Source organism: Sinohyriopsis cumingii, unplaced genomic scaffold, assembly GCF_028554795.1.
Source record: "Sinohyriopsis cumingii isolate HCF-2022 unplaced genomic scaffold, ASM2855479v2 utg000898l, whole genome shotgun sequence".
Taxonomy (NCBI): domain Eukaryota; kingdom Metazoa; phylum Mollusca; class Bivalvia; order Unionida; family Unionidae; genus Sinohyriopsis; species Sinohyriopsis cumingii.
The window spans coordinates 491009-508127 of record NW_028315941.1 but is presented as its reverse complement, the minus strand read 5'-3'; the positions used below and the strand labels follow the sequence as shown (position 1 = coordinate 508127).

General features: G+C 35.3%; 1 protein-coding gene and 1 long non-coding RNA gene across 2 annotated transcripts in view; one reads left to right on the top strand and one right to left on the bottom strand.

Annotated features, from left to right (window-relative positions):
* The window catches only part of LOC149773105 (uncharacterized), a 32376-nt gene extending 30629 nt beyond the window's left edge, over positions 1 to 1747 (top strand). Inside the window, exons 8-11 of the long non-coding RNA XR_016417468.1 lie at positions 54 to 249; positions 707 to 802; positions 1100 to 1207; positions 1648 to 1747. This is a non-coding gene — a long non-coding RNA (uncharacterized LOC149773105). The remainder of the gene's footprint in view (positions 1 to 53; positions 250 to 706; positions 803 to 1099; positions 1208 to 1647) is intronic.
* LOC149773104 (uncharacterized) overlaps positions 1 to 16725 on the bottom strand; it is a 138013-nt gene extending 121288 nt beyond the window's left edge. The window contains exon 1 of the mRNA XM_089946817.1: positions 16458 to 16725. The gene's annotated coding sequence lies outside the window, so the exon portion shown is untranslated. The remainder of the gene's footprint in view (positions 1 to 16457) is intronic.
* Positions 16726 to 17119: the final 394 nt, after the last annotated feature.

Genomic DNA, 17119 nt, shown 5'->3' with positions numbered 1-17119 from the left:
TGATCTTTCAAAACAGATGCTTACGGTATCATAAATCTCTTACATATTTCCAGCTCAATGTAATATGATGAAACTGGACAAATTATTGAGAATCATCAGGAGCAGCTGGTCCTCCTAAGGGAAGTTTTAGTTAATACACAAGGCCCAGGCACAGAATATACAGAAGTAATTCTTGCAATGCCATGTGATTCAGTGGAGGAACTAGAGGGCCTTTACCAGAGGTTGGAGGAGGATCTCTCCAAAAAGATGGTAATTCGGGGCCTTATTTTCTCAGACAAAACTGTTATTGTGTCTATAACCTTTATTTGCTTTTTTGAACCTCAAAACACATCATACAAGTGCTGGGGCATGTGCAGAATTATTGGCAGGGGGGAGAACATGTAGTGGTCAGCTATTAAGTTTTACTGATGTAGGCCATAACATATTTAGAGATGAACTTGTACATGTGTTTTACTACATATACACCATTATATATTTTTGGCTATTTTAATTCAATCTTAGAGTGAATGTAATTTATGAAGTTAAATGATTCACGGTGGTTAATTTATTTTATAATTGCTGTTAGTACATTGTGTGGCATAGTTGGTGTTGGCAAATTGTTTCAAGTTTGAGCAAACAAATTTGCATGCAAAACCATAGCAGAAAAGAACCATTAAAGCATATTTTGTCACATTATTATTATTATTATTATTATCATTATTTTCAGATATACTACTTGAGCTTCCTTTGCAGGTATAATATTGGGGAGAGTGTCTGCAAATGATGAAAAAGCAAGGAACAAAAAGACTCAGTCAGACTAAAGGTACATAAAGGGGAAAAAAACATTTCAAGAGCTAGTGATATGCCGGGTTTTGATAAGTATGACTTGATTTCAGTTATCTGTTTTTCATGTGACTCGCCAGAGATTTTTTAATGAATGGATAAAGTACTACATGTTCCCTCACATACGTACTGCAATTACATGTATATGAAAGAACTGGAGACCACATTTCAAAGTACATGTTTTATAAATATTCCATTAATTATCGCTGTCATTTAGAACAATGCAATGCATCCTTTGTTGTGAAACTTATTTTTAAACATTGTATTACTCTTGCAGAAGCCTGCTTGAAAAATAATGGCAAAGTGAAAGCAAATGAAATTTGAAGAGGCCATATTGGAGAACCACAAATATGCACCCGACCAACATGGAGGGATAAAATACAAGGTTAGCAATTTGACTCTTATTTCATCAATATGGGATTCATTTTTGTCTTTTAAAGCATGGTATTTGCAAAGCAGATGCATTTCTAAATTGAAAACAAAATTAGCTTATCATAGTTCCCAGGAATATCAAAGCTTGAGTACAGCTAACTACAATGTACATCCATCTTGTCTGATCGGCAAGTGCTTCCACTTGGAATTTTTATTCACATGAAATATTTGGACCAATTAATTCATCTTGCACAAATTGATTTCACCTGAAATAACAAGTAAGTGCAAAGTTATCTTGTATCTTGGCTTAACAATATTAAGGGAAGCACAGGTACAGTGAAGAAAGTTTCATAAAGTTTCATAACGCTTGTTAACTTGACTTCTAAATATGTAAACAGTGCTGAGATGATATATGACGTTGTGTAAGCATTCCAAATATATTTTAATTTGCAGTGCCTAAGCAGGAGAAGAAACAGATAAACTTTACAGTGGAGGAGGCTGATTCTTATTCTTAATCTTAATTAAATCTAGAAAATAAACAAAAAGTGAAAATAAGATATGTTGTATTGTTTCCTTTTTTCCTTTTTGTCTCTTAAAAACATATGTATGAACATTCAGTCTGTAAATTCAGGGGATTCCTTATCAGGCAAAATCCATGTGATTTACCCATCTACTTTTACTTTACACCCTGCTACTTTAAAAAAATAATTAATTATCCCCATTGGGGTAGGTGCCCTCAAACCTTGCCTACTTTGTGAACTTACCTGCCACATTTAGATCTATTGGAAGGCGCTGCTGTGGTGCCTGTTAGTAAAATTACCCAAAAGATGATTTGATGCTATGAGCAGAAAGAAACATATAAACCATGTTAGAATACATGCACACTTGCACTGAACTGATTGCATACTTAAGAATGGATGTATGTATTTTTATTAAATAAGTATCCTTACTATTTTATCTAAGATTCATTTTCAGTGTATGAACAGATAATTAACAATTTCTATAGTGTGCAGAGTGCATTTTTATATGTGCGACTTTGAATTAATTTGTGAGAGGTGTCACACATCATTGTATGCAGAGTGCAAATTTGTACAATGTTAGAACAATTAGTGTACCATGGCATCTTATTGCTACTATTATTATCATGACTAAATGACTGGATTTGATTGTTTGGCCAGCATTACATCATCGTATACCATGAGATTATTAATAAATCCATCAAGGTCATCTACAGATTTGGCTTCATCAATATCAGTGATAAAATTAATAATATCATTACCATCCTCGTCCAACAATTTTGCATTTTCATTTAAATCTTTAAGTACATAGTAGCATCTCTGATCATCTACAGATGGTGCCACTAAATACATTCTGACCCACATGAGCCATCTCATTATCAAATTAAGCAGCAATTGTGTTTTACCCGATCCAGATGGACCTATTATTATCACTCTGATGGAATTTGGTAATGCTGAAATATGTTTTACTGGTTCTTGTTTTCGTGTTGCTGAAAAATCAGTGACATTCATATTGTAGAAATATAATAAATAAATTGGATTTATGTTGCGTTAAATGCAGAACATCCACCCCCACAAGTGGATTAACAACAATATTAACAAAAGGTAAATGTGTAAAATGTGGTACAAGCAAATACAAATTTATCTCCCTTGACTAGTCAAGGAAAACAGGTGGTGATATCGCTGCTTCATTTTGTAAATTACCAGGAGCTCCATGAGCTAAATACCCAGGAGAAAAACATCTTCCTGGATATAATTATTGTGGTCCTGGAACTCAACTTGATATTAGACTTGACAAGTGATATCAACCAAGACCTGGAGAGTATCCAATGAATGCGATTGATCAAGCATGTCACATTCATGATGTAGCTTATAAAAATAAGGCTTACAACAACAACATATTGCAGATGGGAAGTTGATTAACTAGTTAATTCCATAAAAAATAAATCTTAGAAAAAAACTTGATAGCTTTCTAATAAGATCTGCAATGAAAGGTAAACTAGTATTAGGGGCTGGTAATTAATCAACTCATTATTATAATGGATTGATTTATTATAGTCCAAAGGGATATTGGAGGGGTGAAGCAGCAATTAGTAAACCTGCTAATGCAGCAAATGTCACACATTATGTTGCTGCAGAGTGGTTAGCATGACAGGCAATATGGCAAATTTATCTACTACCACCTATAACAAATTCATTTTGATGTCAGTGCTCCTAATGAAGTTCATCAAGCAGATATTTTAATTTTACCACATGACACAGTTAAAATTGGTAGACGTCAATCACGTACAATCACGTACATACAAATAAGTGTTGACTGTCGTTGATGTTGCAAGCAGATATAAAGAAGCAGAACCACTTTCAACTAAAACAGCAGCTGAAGTTGTATCTGCTTTTGAATTAATTTATCAACGAGGACCCTTGTGATGGCCACATTTACCCTCAGTCCTCACCCTCCTTGATTTGTCTGCAGCATTTGACACAATAGACCATGATATATTACTTCACTGTCTCCAGCATGTATTTGGCATTCATGATACAGCCTTACTGTGGTTCAAGTCCTACTTGGTCGACAGGACACAAATTGTATCTGCAAATGGAATACACTCCAACCCAGTTGATCTATGTTGTGGTGTTCCACAGGGGTCTGTTCTTGGACCTGTTCTCTTTATTCTGTACATTCAGTCGCTCTCAAGTGTCATAGATCATCATCCAGTGTCTCATCAATTGTACGCTGATGACACGCAAATATACAAATCTAGCCACCCAACTGAAGTTGATATATATATATATATATATATATATATATATATATATATATATATATATATATATATATATATATATACGCACATTTTCATAATTAGTTGCTCGTTCAAGTCATCCATTATTAAACATTGTATTTATATCATCGTCAAAAGTGTTCTGTGATGAATCCGAAAAATCCCACCCGGTTATCTTGTTACAGTGTTCATACAGAATTCTTGGACAAAGACATTTATTGAAAATTTATTCGAAATTCAAACACCGGAATATTGTTTGTGGATCAACAAAGAACTGTTGAGATGTCAATACTATACCTTTTACAGTATACATCATCGCTTTCCATTTTGGATTTTCATCGAAACTCTAACTCAAATTCATTAGAAGATTTTATTACAAGGACTTCTAATTTTCAGTTCTTGGATTAGTTTTGGATATGATTCTTAAAACATTTAAGTTATTTTCCTCATTTTTACTTTGTTTTTTTTTAGTGAAATAAAATATTTTTTAAATTTTTGCAAAGCTTGTTGTCTTCACTTTTTTCTTGTTACTGTTTGTGAGAGCCTAAAACCGTAACACGGAAAACTCTGGCCTGTCATGCAGTAAAAGCTGCACCTACACCGAAAAGTAGTTTTTCTAAATTTGGCAAGTTACCTGTACATATCCTGCTTCACATAATTGACGCATAAGTTTTGCCTATCTTAAACAATGGATTTGATATATGACGCATCCATGAATGCCTTTTACATATAACATGCACATTGAGTTTTGTAAATTTATACCGGGTCTGTCACCAAACAAACTACATATGTTTGCTGATCATGAATTATGATGAGTGCACTTGAAAAATGTCAGATATATTCTATTTCTTAAATATCGATTTGGGATTTGAAATTCGTCAAATAGCAGAGCTCCAAACTAATGTTCATGTTTCCAATTAGTATAGGATGAATACTAATTTATGGGCGAATGATGTACAAAAATAGCCAATGTTATTAAAATATAGACTTGGCAAGGTTTTGTTATAACTGCTTGTAGCTGATGAACGACTAAAGAAATGTTTAGATAGTTATGTTCACAATTTGTATACAAGAACAGACTGATGAGAACAAAATGGATAAAGAACGTTTATGTAAGTGTTTTAAAAGTAAATTTACATGACAGAAATATTTAGATGACCTTCATGAGTTGCATTTCAAGTCAGCCAATTGGAGAAAATATAGGAAGGTATACATAAATTCGCTCTGAAGATACAAAGTCTGATTTGTAAACCAGGAATAGTTAAACAATGTTACTTTATTGTGACATCCATAGATGATGTATGAGTATGAGTATTAATAATGTTGATACTAAATTTAGCTAAGTTTATATGTAACGCATTGAAATTAGAAAATTATATAGCTGTTTTTATAAAGTCTGCTTATACTGGTGTAAAATATGCAAATACTATATGAAATGAATTAATATTAAAACAATTTTAAACAATCTGGGTCCAAAAAATATTAATAAAGCTAATAATTTATTACAAGTGGTATCTAGAAGATAGCCAAAGGTTCTCCCGAACTAAATTAAAATATTCCAAAGGTAAGAATATTATTTTTATCATTTAATTGAATAAAAGTTGCAAAACCAGTATTTCCCAAAAATGAATGCATTGAAGCATAACATACAATAAGATAAAAAATGATGAAGTCTGCAACTTGAATCATTAATGGAATTATACCTTTACCATAACGCTGTAATAAAATGCCACCACAATTAGAAACCTATCTAATCTTAAAGAGTTACATTTATCACATGATGCTAATGTATAAAGTTAGCCTTTTGAAACTGGCATGTAAATTAATTTATATAGTTTGAATATAATCTTTACATCTAAATAAGATCCATTGGGCAACATTAAATTTACTTAATCGAAAAGGAATATATTCCGTTCATAAAAAGATCGTCCAAACATATATGTTTTAGATAACATCATCAATTATATACAGAATAAACTTGGTAATATATTAATATATACAGATAAAACATAATGCATTCAAAATTAGTGAAAATACATAAATGCACGCAGACACATAATAATAATGATAATAATAATAAAATAATAATAATGAGGACTTTGTATAGTACATAATCTCTAGAAGCTCTAAGCACTTAACAACATTAGACGACGCATATAACATAAAAACTTATATAATATGATCACAAAAAAACACCATGAAATTAGAAAACAAACATTAGGTCTTTAAGTTTGTTCTTGCAGTCGAATAAGTGAGTTTTAATAGCACTCTTGAATGGGATCACTGTGTATTTGTGTCAAAGTTCAGTGGGCAATTCATTCCACGTTGCTGGGCCCTGGTATGCAAAAGAACGTTATCCATACGACTTCGATTTCATAGTGGGATTAAGGAGTATAAGACTGTCAGAAGAGGAGCGTAAGTATCTTGCTGGTGTGTACACATGGGTGAGGTCGGATAGGTATGTTGGACTGGAGTCCGTCAGTGAAACGTAGGACAGAACAAATTTTGTGTTTGATTCTTGATCGAATGGATAGCCAGTGTAGGGTAAAGAGTAGCGGGGAGGTGTGCTCTGATCATGGTACTCTAGGTATGATCCGAGCAACTATTTTTTGCACTTTTTGAAGTTTCTGGAGTAGATATTGAGATAAACCAGACAGAATTGAGTTACAATAGTCCAGACTTGAAAGTACTAATTAACACACAAGTGTTTTAGTGGCATCAACTGAAAGATATTTGCGAATTGAGCTGATGCGTCTCAGCTCAAGATATGCAGCCCTGCATATGTTCATGCCATGTTGGTGCAATGTGAGAATACTGTCCAGAGCAACACCTATATTTCGTACTGACTGTGTGAATTTAATGTTGGTGTTGCTGATATTTATTGCTTGAGGTAAAGGATGTGAATGAGAAAGTCTTTGTGTTATGATCAGGATGGCATCAGCTTTATCATCATTCATCTGCAGCTTGTTACACTGGTCAACAGTGAAATCATTACTGACTTGAAAAAGGCCCTAATCTGTAGTATTTTGGTGTGCCGAACACGAATATAACCGTGAAAAATTTGTATTGGCTCTCGTTTTGAAGATATTCATATACCTCATTTTCTATGTTTCACTGTGTAAATTTCTCCAGTAGGACTGCAGCAACATCCGGAATAATGATGTAACATTGCATAATACCATCATGCTCACATCATCCACAGTTGATTGCATCATTTTCTGATGCAACGCAATACTAATGCCATGCGGCTGCTGAAGTAAGTTGACGTCAGCAGTGTACTATACATGTGTAGGCCTATTATACTAATGCCAGGCGGCTGCTGAAGCTGACGTAAGCAGTGTACTATATAAAGCCCAATCAGATAGGTTCAGCATTTAAAATATTTTAGACGTTGTGCGAGACAGTTCAAGCTACTGTTACATAAAACTTATTATTTTATCCATTTACGTACAATAAAGAACAGTAATGCCTCGAAAGTGTGTTAATACCGCGGACAATTTTTGCTATATTTGTGGGGAAGTGACATTTGCCAACCAGAAGAAAAGTATCAATTCTCAAGTGAAGAAGGCATATCATCTTTACTTCGGGTGCAAGGTTGGTGACCAAGACAAGCCTTGGGCTCCGCATATATGCTGTGCTACATGTACAACACAGCTTTCACAGTGGTTGAATTGCAAAAGGTCATCAATGCCGTTTGCAGTCCCAATGGTGTGGAGAGAGCCAAGCAACCACCTAAATGACTGTTACTTCTGCTTGGTTCCTCCTCTTTCCGGCGGAATAACGAAGCGAAAGAAGTCGAGAATAGTCTACCCAAACATTCCGTCTGCATTGAGACCAGTTCCACATGGTGAGGGACTTCCTATTCCAGAACCTCCAGCAGAATATTCTCTTGATTCATCTGACGAAGACAAAGGTGAGTCGACCTGTTCTTCTCCTGGTCCATCAGCATGCAGTGATCCAGATTTTCACTGTGGTGCATCATCAACCCCACACAGAATAACACAGAAAGAACTAAATGACCTGATTCGTGATTTGGACTTATCAAAGAACAAGGCAGAATTGCTAGGATCAAGACTCCAACAATGGAATCTTCTAGAAGAAGATGTCACAATTACTTCATATCGAAAGCGCCACCAGCAATTGGAGCCTTTCTTCAGAAAGGAAAGTAATCTGATATTCTGTTCCGATATTGAGGGCCTCATGAATGCTTTAAAAATCACTCATGACCCACAAGAATGGAGACTATTTGTGGACTCTTCGAAACTGAGTCTCAAGGCTGTGCTTTTGCACAATGGAAACATTCTTCCATCTATTCCAGTAGCGTATGCTGTCCACATGAAAGAGACATACGATAACTTAAGGCAGCTACTGAATTCCATTGAGTATAACAAGTACAGCTGGCACCTCTGTGGTGATTTGAAGGTAGTTGCCCTTTTAATGGGACTGCAGCAAGGATATACAAAATACATGTGTTTCTTATGCGAGTGGGATAGCCGAGCAAGGGAAATGCACTACATGAGGAAGGAATGGACTCACAGGCAGAATGTAGCCATTGGAGAGAAGAATATCCAACACCCAGCTCTGGTTGAGGCTCAGAAAATCTTGCTACCACCCTTTCACATCAAACTAGGTTTGATGAAGAACTTCGTGAAAGCCATTGACCGGACTTTGCCAGCATTCCGATACCTGCATGAAAAATTCCCTCGACTCAGCGAAGCAAAGATTAAAGAGGGAGTTTTTGTGGGTCCTCAGATTCGAGAGCTTTTCAAAGATGACCGGTTCAACAACTTGCTGGAAGGTGACGCGAAACAAGCATGGAATGCTTTTCGCCTAGTTTCTACAAACTTCCTCGGAAATGTTAGGGCAGAAAACTATAAGGAACTAGTAGAAGACATGTTGATGAAGTATAAGAAACTTGGCTGCAATATGTCTCTAAAGATTCACTTCCTTCATTCCCATTTGGATTTCTTTCCTAGCAACTGTGGTATTGTTAGTGATGAACACGGCGAACGTTTTCATCAAGATATCGCAACAATGGAACAAAGATACCAGGGAAAATGGTCCACTACAATGCTGGCTGACTACTGCTGGACACTCCTCAGAGATGCTCCCGAACAGCTGTACAAGAGACAGGCGAAGAAATCTAAGATGTAGTCAATGACTTGATTTTTTATAGGTAGGCTATTACAGTTGACCTTTTACTATTGGAATGCATTTCGTTATGTAAACATTAATTTCTTGCAGATTACAAAAAAACTAGAGCCAATTTTGCAATTTGACTGTCATATTCGTGTTCAGCACATAAAAATTGATAAGAATTGACTAATTTTATTTCAGTAACATGACTTTTGTAAAAATTTGTTGTCCAGTGTTACTTGTCATCCATGATTTCACATCAGAAATGCGCCTCTCTACACCTTGGATGGTAGCATCAACTTCAGTTTGGTGGCTAGATTTTGTATATTTGGGTATCATCAGCGTACAATTGGTAAGACACTGGTTGATGATCTATGACACTTGAGGTCGGATGAGTGTATAGAATGAAGAGAACATGTCCAAGAACAGACCCCTGTGGAACACCACAATATAGATTAACTGAGCTGGAGTGTATTCCATTTGCAGACACAATTTATGTCCTGTTGGCCAGGTAGGACTTGAACCATAGTGAGACCGTCTCATGAATGTCAAATGCATGCTGGAGACGGTGAAGTAATAGATCATTGTATATTGTATCAAATGCTGCAGACAAATCAAGGAGGGTGAGGACTGTAGTCTTTCCGCTATCCAAAGCAGAGAGAATGTCATTAACTATTTTCAGAAGAGTAGTTTCAGTACTGTCACAAAAGCGATATGTAGATTGTATATTGCTAAAACAAACAAACATACATCCATCCATCCATCCATTTCATCAACAAATTTTTCAATCGCAATTTCTTTCATACAAATACAATAAATTTAACAGTTGTCAATTATTGTTTCATCACATGAAATTTAGGTCTGAAGTGAACGCGCTTCCTTTCAGTGTTGTCTCTGTTACCCATCTGTAAATCACTGTCTGCCTCATGTTCCTTTTTGGTACTTCCGGTACCCTTGCCAACGTGCTCCTTCCAGTACTGCATCTCAACACAAACTGCTGACATCAATATAAACGCCTACCACGTGCTCGTCACGTCTCCATACTCGTCTCCGATCCTTGGGTGTCGAAGTCTTACACCACCCGGAAAGCTCCATCAAGAAGCCTAATCAAAACCTAGAATTCCAACTAGAATTTCCTTCCCGCCTTTAACGAGTACAGTCAAATGTCTCTTAACTTCTCTATAATTCGCCCCTGGCTAGGTTCAGACATATACTGAGTGAAAAAAGATTTAGTTCGAACATATATGGCTGCTTGTTTAGTTTCCGCCCTAGATTTGAATATCTCAGTTTTGATTGGATACGGTCTGGTCTTTTTGAATATTGCCTTGATTAATGTGACACTTGCTTGTCACTCTCTGGTTCCCATTTTCGCAAAGCTTGCAATTGCCTTCATGTCGGTTGTGACATCACTGACGGATTGCAAGACAAACATTGGAGTCTCTGCCCCGCCGTCCTGGTTGTAGAATTCCCTCTTAAACTTACCTCTGACTGGTCGTAGCGTAATGGTAAAATAAACAACAACAGACAGACAGCTTCTTTGTATTCAGGATGGGTTCTATAGTCGTGATCTTACATAATACGTATTGACAATAGCCAAGCCACGCGCTGATGTTCTTAACTAAGAATTAACTGTAAGATATAATACATGAGGTATCTGCAAATGTTCCCAAAACTTGTCACACACACACACACACACACACACACACACACACACACATATATATGTACACCCTCATAATGTATTGTTAATGATAAGTATCTCAACAGTCTTACTACTTAATCCCCTGCGCTTAGTTCAATAAAAAAAAATTATACGTCAATAATTCCTACAATCGTTGTTTTCAGTTCGTGTGTATTAATGGATTGTTCTTACTTTAATAGCTTTGAATTGAATTTCCAGTACCAGGACCTCTGGGTACTGCTGATATTAATACTTTTAGTGTTATTGCTGAATGGTCTTTTTAAAACCCATGAATAATGAATGCATCAAGACAAAATGAAAACTCATCCTCAGAGATTAACAATTAGTCCAATCTACTTCGTTTCACAGGATTGGCTTTTCGCCATGTAAACATTCTACTCTCAGGATTGACAGCTCTCCATGGATCAAATAAGTCAAATTGATTCTTGATGTCCTGGACCGCTGCTCGGGTCATGGAGTGTTTATCATGCGAGATATTATAAGAGTCAAGCTCCATGATATGAACAACAATCCAGTCACCACCAGTAATAACAAAAGAAATTTGTCAAGATTTACGATATCCTCTTTCAAATTCCTAACAAATCCCCAGCATTATCATCAGTATGACTAGCACAAATCTTAGTACATTAACTGATATATCTAGAAGAATGTATCCGCCCTGACCATCACATCTGTTTCGATTAATGCATAATCAATGCATAAATCAAAATAATTTCTAACAGGATAGCAACACCTGCACTATTGGCAGATTTATGGCTATAACAATCTTATAACTCCATCCAGACTCCCAGTATTTTTCAATCTCAGCAGTACTGAGTACATATTAGATGTTGCCCAAAATAAAGACACGTGAGGTCCATTCTACATTAGGGTGTTGTTATACAAATAAACTTTTAACATCAATACAGTGTAGCTATAGAAAACAAATAATAGAAAACACATCTTGTGCTCATTCATTTCTTCTTTTGCCAAAAGATTAAAAGCCATTATATACGAGATACTTTTTCTTCATCTTTTTGTATGACATCTATTGGAGTGTATAAAGGTTAATGAAAACAAGACAGGCGCGCGCGCGCGCGCACACACACACACACACACGTTATGCATTTATATATAGACATATACATACACGCATAGATATGTATATTTATGACCAATGTATGAAAACCACAAACTCATTATGTTCATGATCCAGCACAAGTAAAGCATAAGTCCAAATCAAACAGCAAATTTCTTGCCCTTTTTAGGCTTTGTCCTGCTATTTCTAGCTCAGAATATACACAGGACAGAATAAATAAAATAAAAATGGTTACATCTTTTGGTACAAAGTTTGACATTTCCAGTTGAAAGCAGACTCTTATGAAAAATTATTTCACATCTGTATTGAGATTGATTGTTTAATCGCTGTCATCAAAAAGGTCAAATTTGTACATTCCACCGGTCTTTGTTTTGGCATACACATTCAAGTGTGATACCAGGAAGATTTATTTTTTGGATTGGTGGTCAGTCTATTTAATCGTCCCATTTTTTGCCGAGTGACATCTTCCACTAATTTTACATTATATATGTTCTTAAATCTCCTTTCTTCCTGGCGATATTGACTTTGGATTCTGCATTCCAAATTTCACAATTACTGACTTTGGGGCACCACTTTTACAAGGGATCCGATGTATTGCATAAACATCCTCTCGTGTAATACTTGGTCTGCTAAAATTTTCTCCATTTCTGTAAACGTTGCTTTGACATTTCGTTGTGATTCAGGGAAGTTAAAAATGTTGCTGTTATTTTTTCTCGAGTATTGTTCATTATGGTTTGCAGTCTTCATGACTTTCTTAAAGCGATCTTCAGCATTTTTAATTTCTTCCTCTAGCATTATATTTCTTTCCTTGAGATCTCTAATTCTTGTTTCAGCCTGTTATTTTTAAAGTTCGCTGCTTCAATTTTTGTTCTTCCAGCTCTTTTGTTTCATTCACTAATTTGTATTTCCACCTCTTTCATTAGGCAGACTTTAAGTTTATGGAACATCTGGGATACTGTCAGATACTTGAATACTTTACTCTTCTCTGGTCACACATGAATTTATGGCATTTTTTAGTTCGAGAAGGTCCCTTGGAGTATGGCAACACTATTCATATCTTCATTATCCAAGTCCACATATAGTGAGCTTGAGATTTCTAAAAGCCACACATTTTTACAAAAGACACATAATCCACAGACACAATGAAATCATATATTGAAGGATAAAATGTTCGTATAGACATTAGTCTGAAAATGAATCAATGCATCACGCTGTTAACTATGTTATATCACCAACATCTGAGAGAGAATTTTCTATCCTGGTGGCCATCTAACGCTCTCTCCATCAAACACTAGCATTTACATTTTAAACATTCGCCATGAAACATATATGCTCAATTTCACAGATTTGTTACCTTGTTTTAGTTTTTTTTTATAGCTTTTATATTCGTCCTTTTGTAGCAACTATAACATGTTAAAGGTTACGTTTATTTACCAGATTACTTTTTGCTTGATTAAATTTACAATAGCCATAGTTACTAAAACAGTGTAATAAATTTAGAGTATGCGCACTTGGTTATAGCGCCCCGTTTTAAGGAATTCTTAGATTTGTGTGATTATTGGAATTCGGCGCCATGGAAATATTCTTAGCCCGAAATAATGAGCTAATTATTAGGAGCAAACGTCACGGAGTGAAGTGTTGTGTGTTTCCATGATGTCATGGTTCGCTAGTAGTGAATTCCGACCAAAACCGAATGAATGTCCCTATCGTAAAATAGTCCATATTAAAATCTAGTGGTATACATTGGTAGCGTGACTGCAAGGACAGTATTTACGGTATTAAACTGGTAAATTAAACAAAGGAATAAATAAGGGACTTGGCAGACACCGTTTATGTCGCCGTGTGGGCGAATATGGTGCAGTTATATTGGCGAAATGTGCCTGGAAAGCACCCATTGACTGGCCTAAGGTGGCGGAGTTAAAATAGCTCCCATTGTTGGAGGGTACTCATATTTTCTAAGGCGTGAACGGTTGGCAGTACGGAAACATGATGAAGGTAAAACATGCAGATGTGCGGTTGATAGATAGTTGGCAGTTTGGTTTATCTGTGGTCTTGCATTAATTAGAGGAAGATTTAGGTATAGAATGGACACGTCGGGCTTTCTAATTTACAACTGAAGTTGTATAGAAGTCTTTGGAAAGTCGGGGTAAACTTATTACTTCTAGCGAGAATCGCGCCAGGGTTTGACAACCGTTCGGTCAAGTAAATACCCGTGTGCGTGTAACAAGAGTATTTAGTAGGACGACGGATGTTTAACATTTTAAATATCCATTATGCAAATGCGCGAAACAAACATAGATCTTTAAATGAAATGTTTTCTTTTTGTTATTGTTTTGAATAAACATGATATTAATACAAAATGATCTAAAAGGATATTGAATGATTGCCTGCCTTAAACTGTTTTGACGGGGTCGTCTTCCTTTTTCGTAATATACATAATTCATTATTTGTAAACATCGCTATAAGAACAAAAGTCGTTTGTGCTTTGTAATATTTCTCCAATAAATCTGTATTGCTCTAACGTGATTAAACTCATTAGAAAATGTCAACACACACACACAACAACAACAACAACAAACCACCACACTAGTTCGCCCAATTTTGATATGTCCCTATACATCATAGTATAAAGTATTATCGGCATAATGGTGGTGTACATATATATTTCCTTGTCTCAGTAGTAATATTCATCTTTCCATTTTGTTTCATTTTTGGTACATTTAGGTTCAGTTTTAGTCGCAATTCTTTCCTTTCTGGTTGGATTTAATTAATTTCTTTGTTTATTCGTGCTCATGTAGTTTAATTTTCTCTTTCTAGCCAGGCTCTTTTTTAAGCTATACCATTTTGGAGCTCGTCACTATGACCTGTTTACTCGGCTAGAACAACTAAAAGTACATCGCCAGAACAAATAACTCCGACGCAAATGACTTTGATTTGTCTTATTTTAATGTGTCTCAAACAATGTTTTAAACGTGTGCAAGCTCCACCACAGATAGCAAGGCATTTGTCACCATGGTAGCTTCGCGGAAAACCATTGGCGATGTAAAACAAGAACAACGATAGCATGAACAAAACCAATGATGTTAAAGCGGGGACAATCGAGACTGTCATAGTGAAGTACGAATGAAAACTTTAAAACATTAAAATATAATAACCATGACCATCTTCAAAACTTAGTTTCTGTCTGCAATGAAATCAAAGTAGAAAGTTTCTACTTTTCCAAGACAAAGTTTTACTTTCGAATTTATCTCAAGGAACAAATAGGCTCCAATCTGGATATAATGATAAAATAATAAATAAAATATTAGCTATAGAATAATGCGCGAAATGAAATTCAAGTCTGTTCTGATAAACACAGGACAAATTAAGTTTGACGGTTGAACGACGAATGTATCCATTTTAGTAACGTGATCAAGCTGAATCATCAAAACCAAATCATGCTCATATGCCATTTATCTATTTTATGAACTTAATTTCGTTCAGCAATACACCTTGATGTTAGCTTCGGCAGGAAAAACACCGGAGTTACAGACTGAACAAAAAATCTTTGAAACAAAACAAGGGACAAAATAAATGTATTATGTGAGACCAGCCTAACAGATAGGTTGTACTGTTAAGCAGAAATTCATAGCCCACATATGCGCTAAAACCACTGGAAAACAATAAATAAAGATCTTGTTTAAAGAAACAATAAGTAAACCAAACCAAACCAAAAAAAAATCCATAGCCTAAGATATATTTGTACACAATGGTAGCGCGCTCAATTTAGATTTAATAATTGTAAATCATGTATATAAACAGGGTTCAAATTCGCTATCATTTTGGTCCCCTAAACTTCTATACAAGCCTCATAACACTACTAAGCATTCAAATTATGCTCTTACTCTTACATTATTATTGAATTGTCTGTTAATATATCACTGTGATCATCTCGTACAATTGCAGTCCAGGTTTCCACAGAGCCTGTCCACGTAGCGTTGGACTAGATTTTAATAATACATGTATTCGCCTGGCTTTTATTGGTCTGAGTTTTCCCTGACCTTCGATGCTTGGACAGTTACAACAAAGTTTCTGTCCAAATATTTAACAAGAAGTGCGTCTAAGGATGTTCAGATTCGTAAAAGTTCGCAATGACATGAATGAAATGTTATGATTACAGTGAGTAAGAAATAAGATAACTCGAGCAACGAATAATTTCAGGTCAGCTATATATTGCAGTGAAGAACACATAATAGATATATTGTCAAAAACTTGTATAAATAAAAAGATATTCATCTGGGACATTGATATGTCGCTTAGCTTTGATTCTGAAACGGATATATGTAAGTTAACGATGTATCGGGAATTAAGAAAAATATTTTCCGTGTTCTGAATTGGTTCAACATGTACGAGTTGCTGAAAGCTCGAGGTCATATGTCATACATAGTTGGAGTCATTCATTGATAATAAAAGGAGTACTAGTAAAATAAAATGAAATGTAAAATTCAAGTATTATATCCCATGCTGTATAAGAATTTTTGAATGTGACACATGCATGGAATACATACCAGTTTTGCTTCCCTTTTTAGCTATCCGCTGTACAATATTGAATAATATTCAAGAGTTACGCTTGAGTATAATGTAGGTCGAGTTTGAAAAATACACTGAATAATTGTTTTTCAGTATGGTTCCATAAGTGCACAAGTTTCTGGATAACAACTAAATACTGTTATATTACAGCAGTGTAAATGCGTTACATATGCTGATTTCACTCAATGTGTTGTCATACAACATAAGTGTATAATAAGTGTTTATACATTGGCAAATTAAGTTTGCCCGAATTTCATTGTTCGAGATGTACATGACCCATTTTATGTACTTATGTGCATATCCTCTACATATTTGGTGGGGATTTTGTTTTGCTATGTTTGATGATCACATGAGAATTAATATCCGTGTATGGGATGTTTCTAAATATAAATAATGTGAGAAATAACTCAGTGGAATTTGGTACGTCTAATAACAATCATGCACATACGTGTGTATAATGTTACTTTCATAGAATTACACAAATAAAGCGGATATGGATATCTGATATTATCGTTTGGACCAGTATGGAGTCTATGTGAAATTAACATTAGTGCTTGGGTCAAAACGGGAATTAAACATTATGGGACACTAAAGGGCCTTTTGGAAATTACATGGATGCAACTATAGCTTTTCTTCAAAT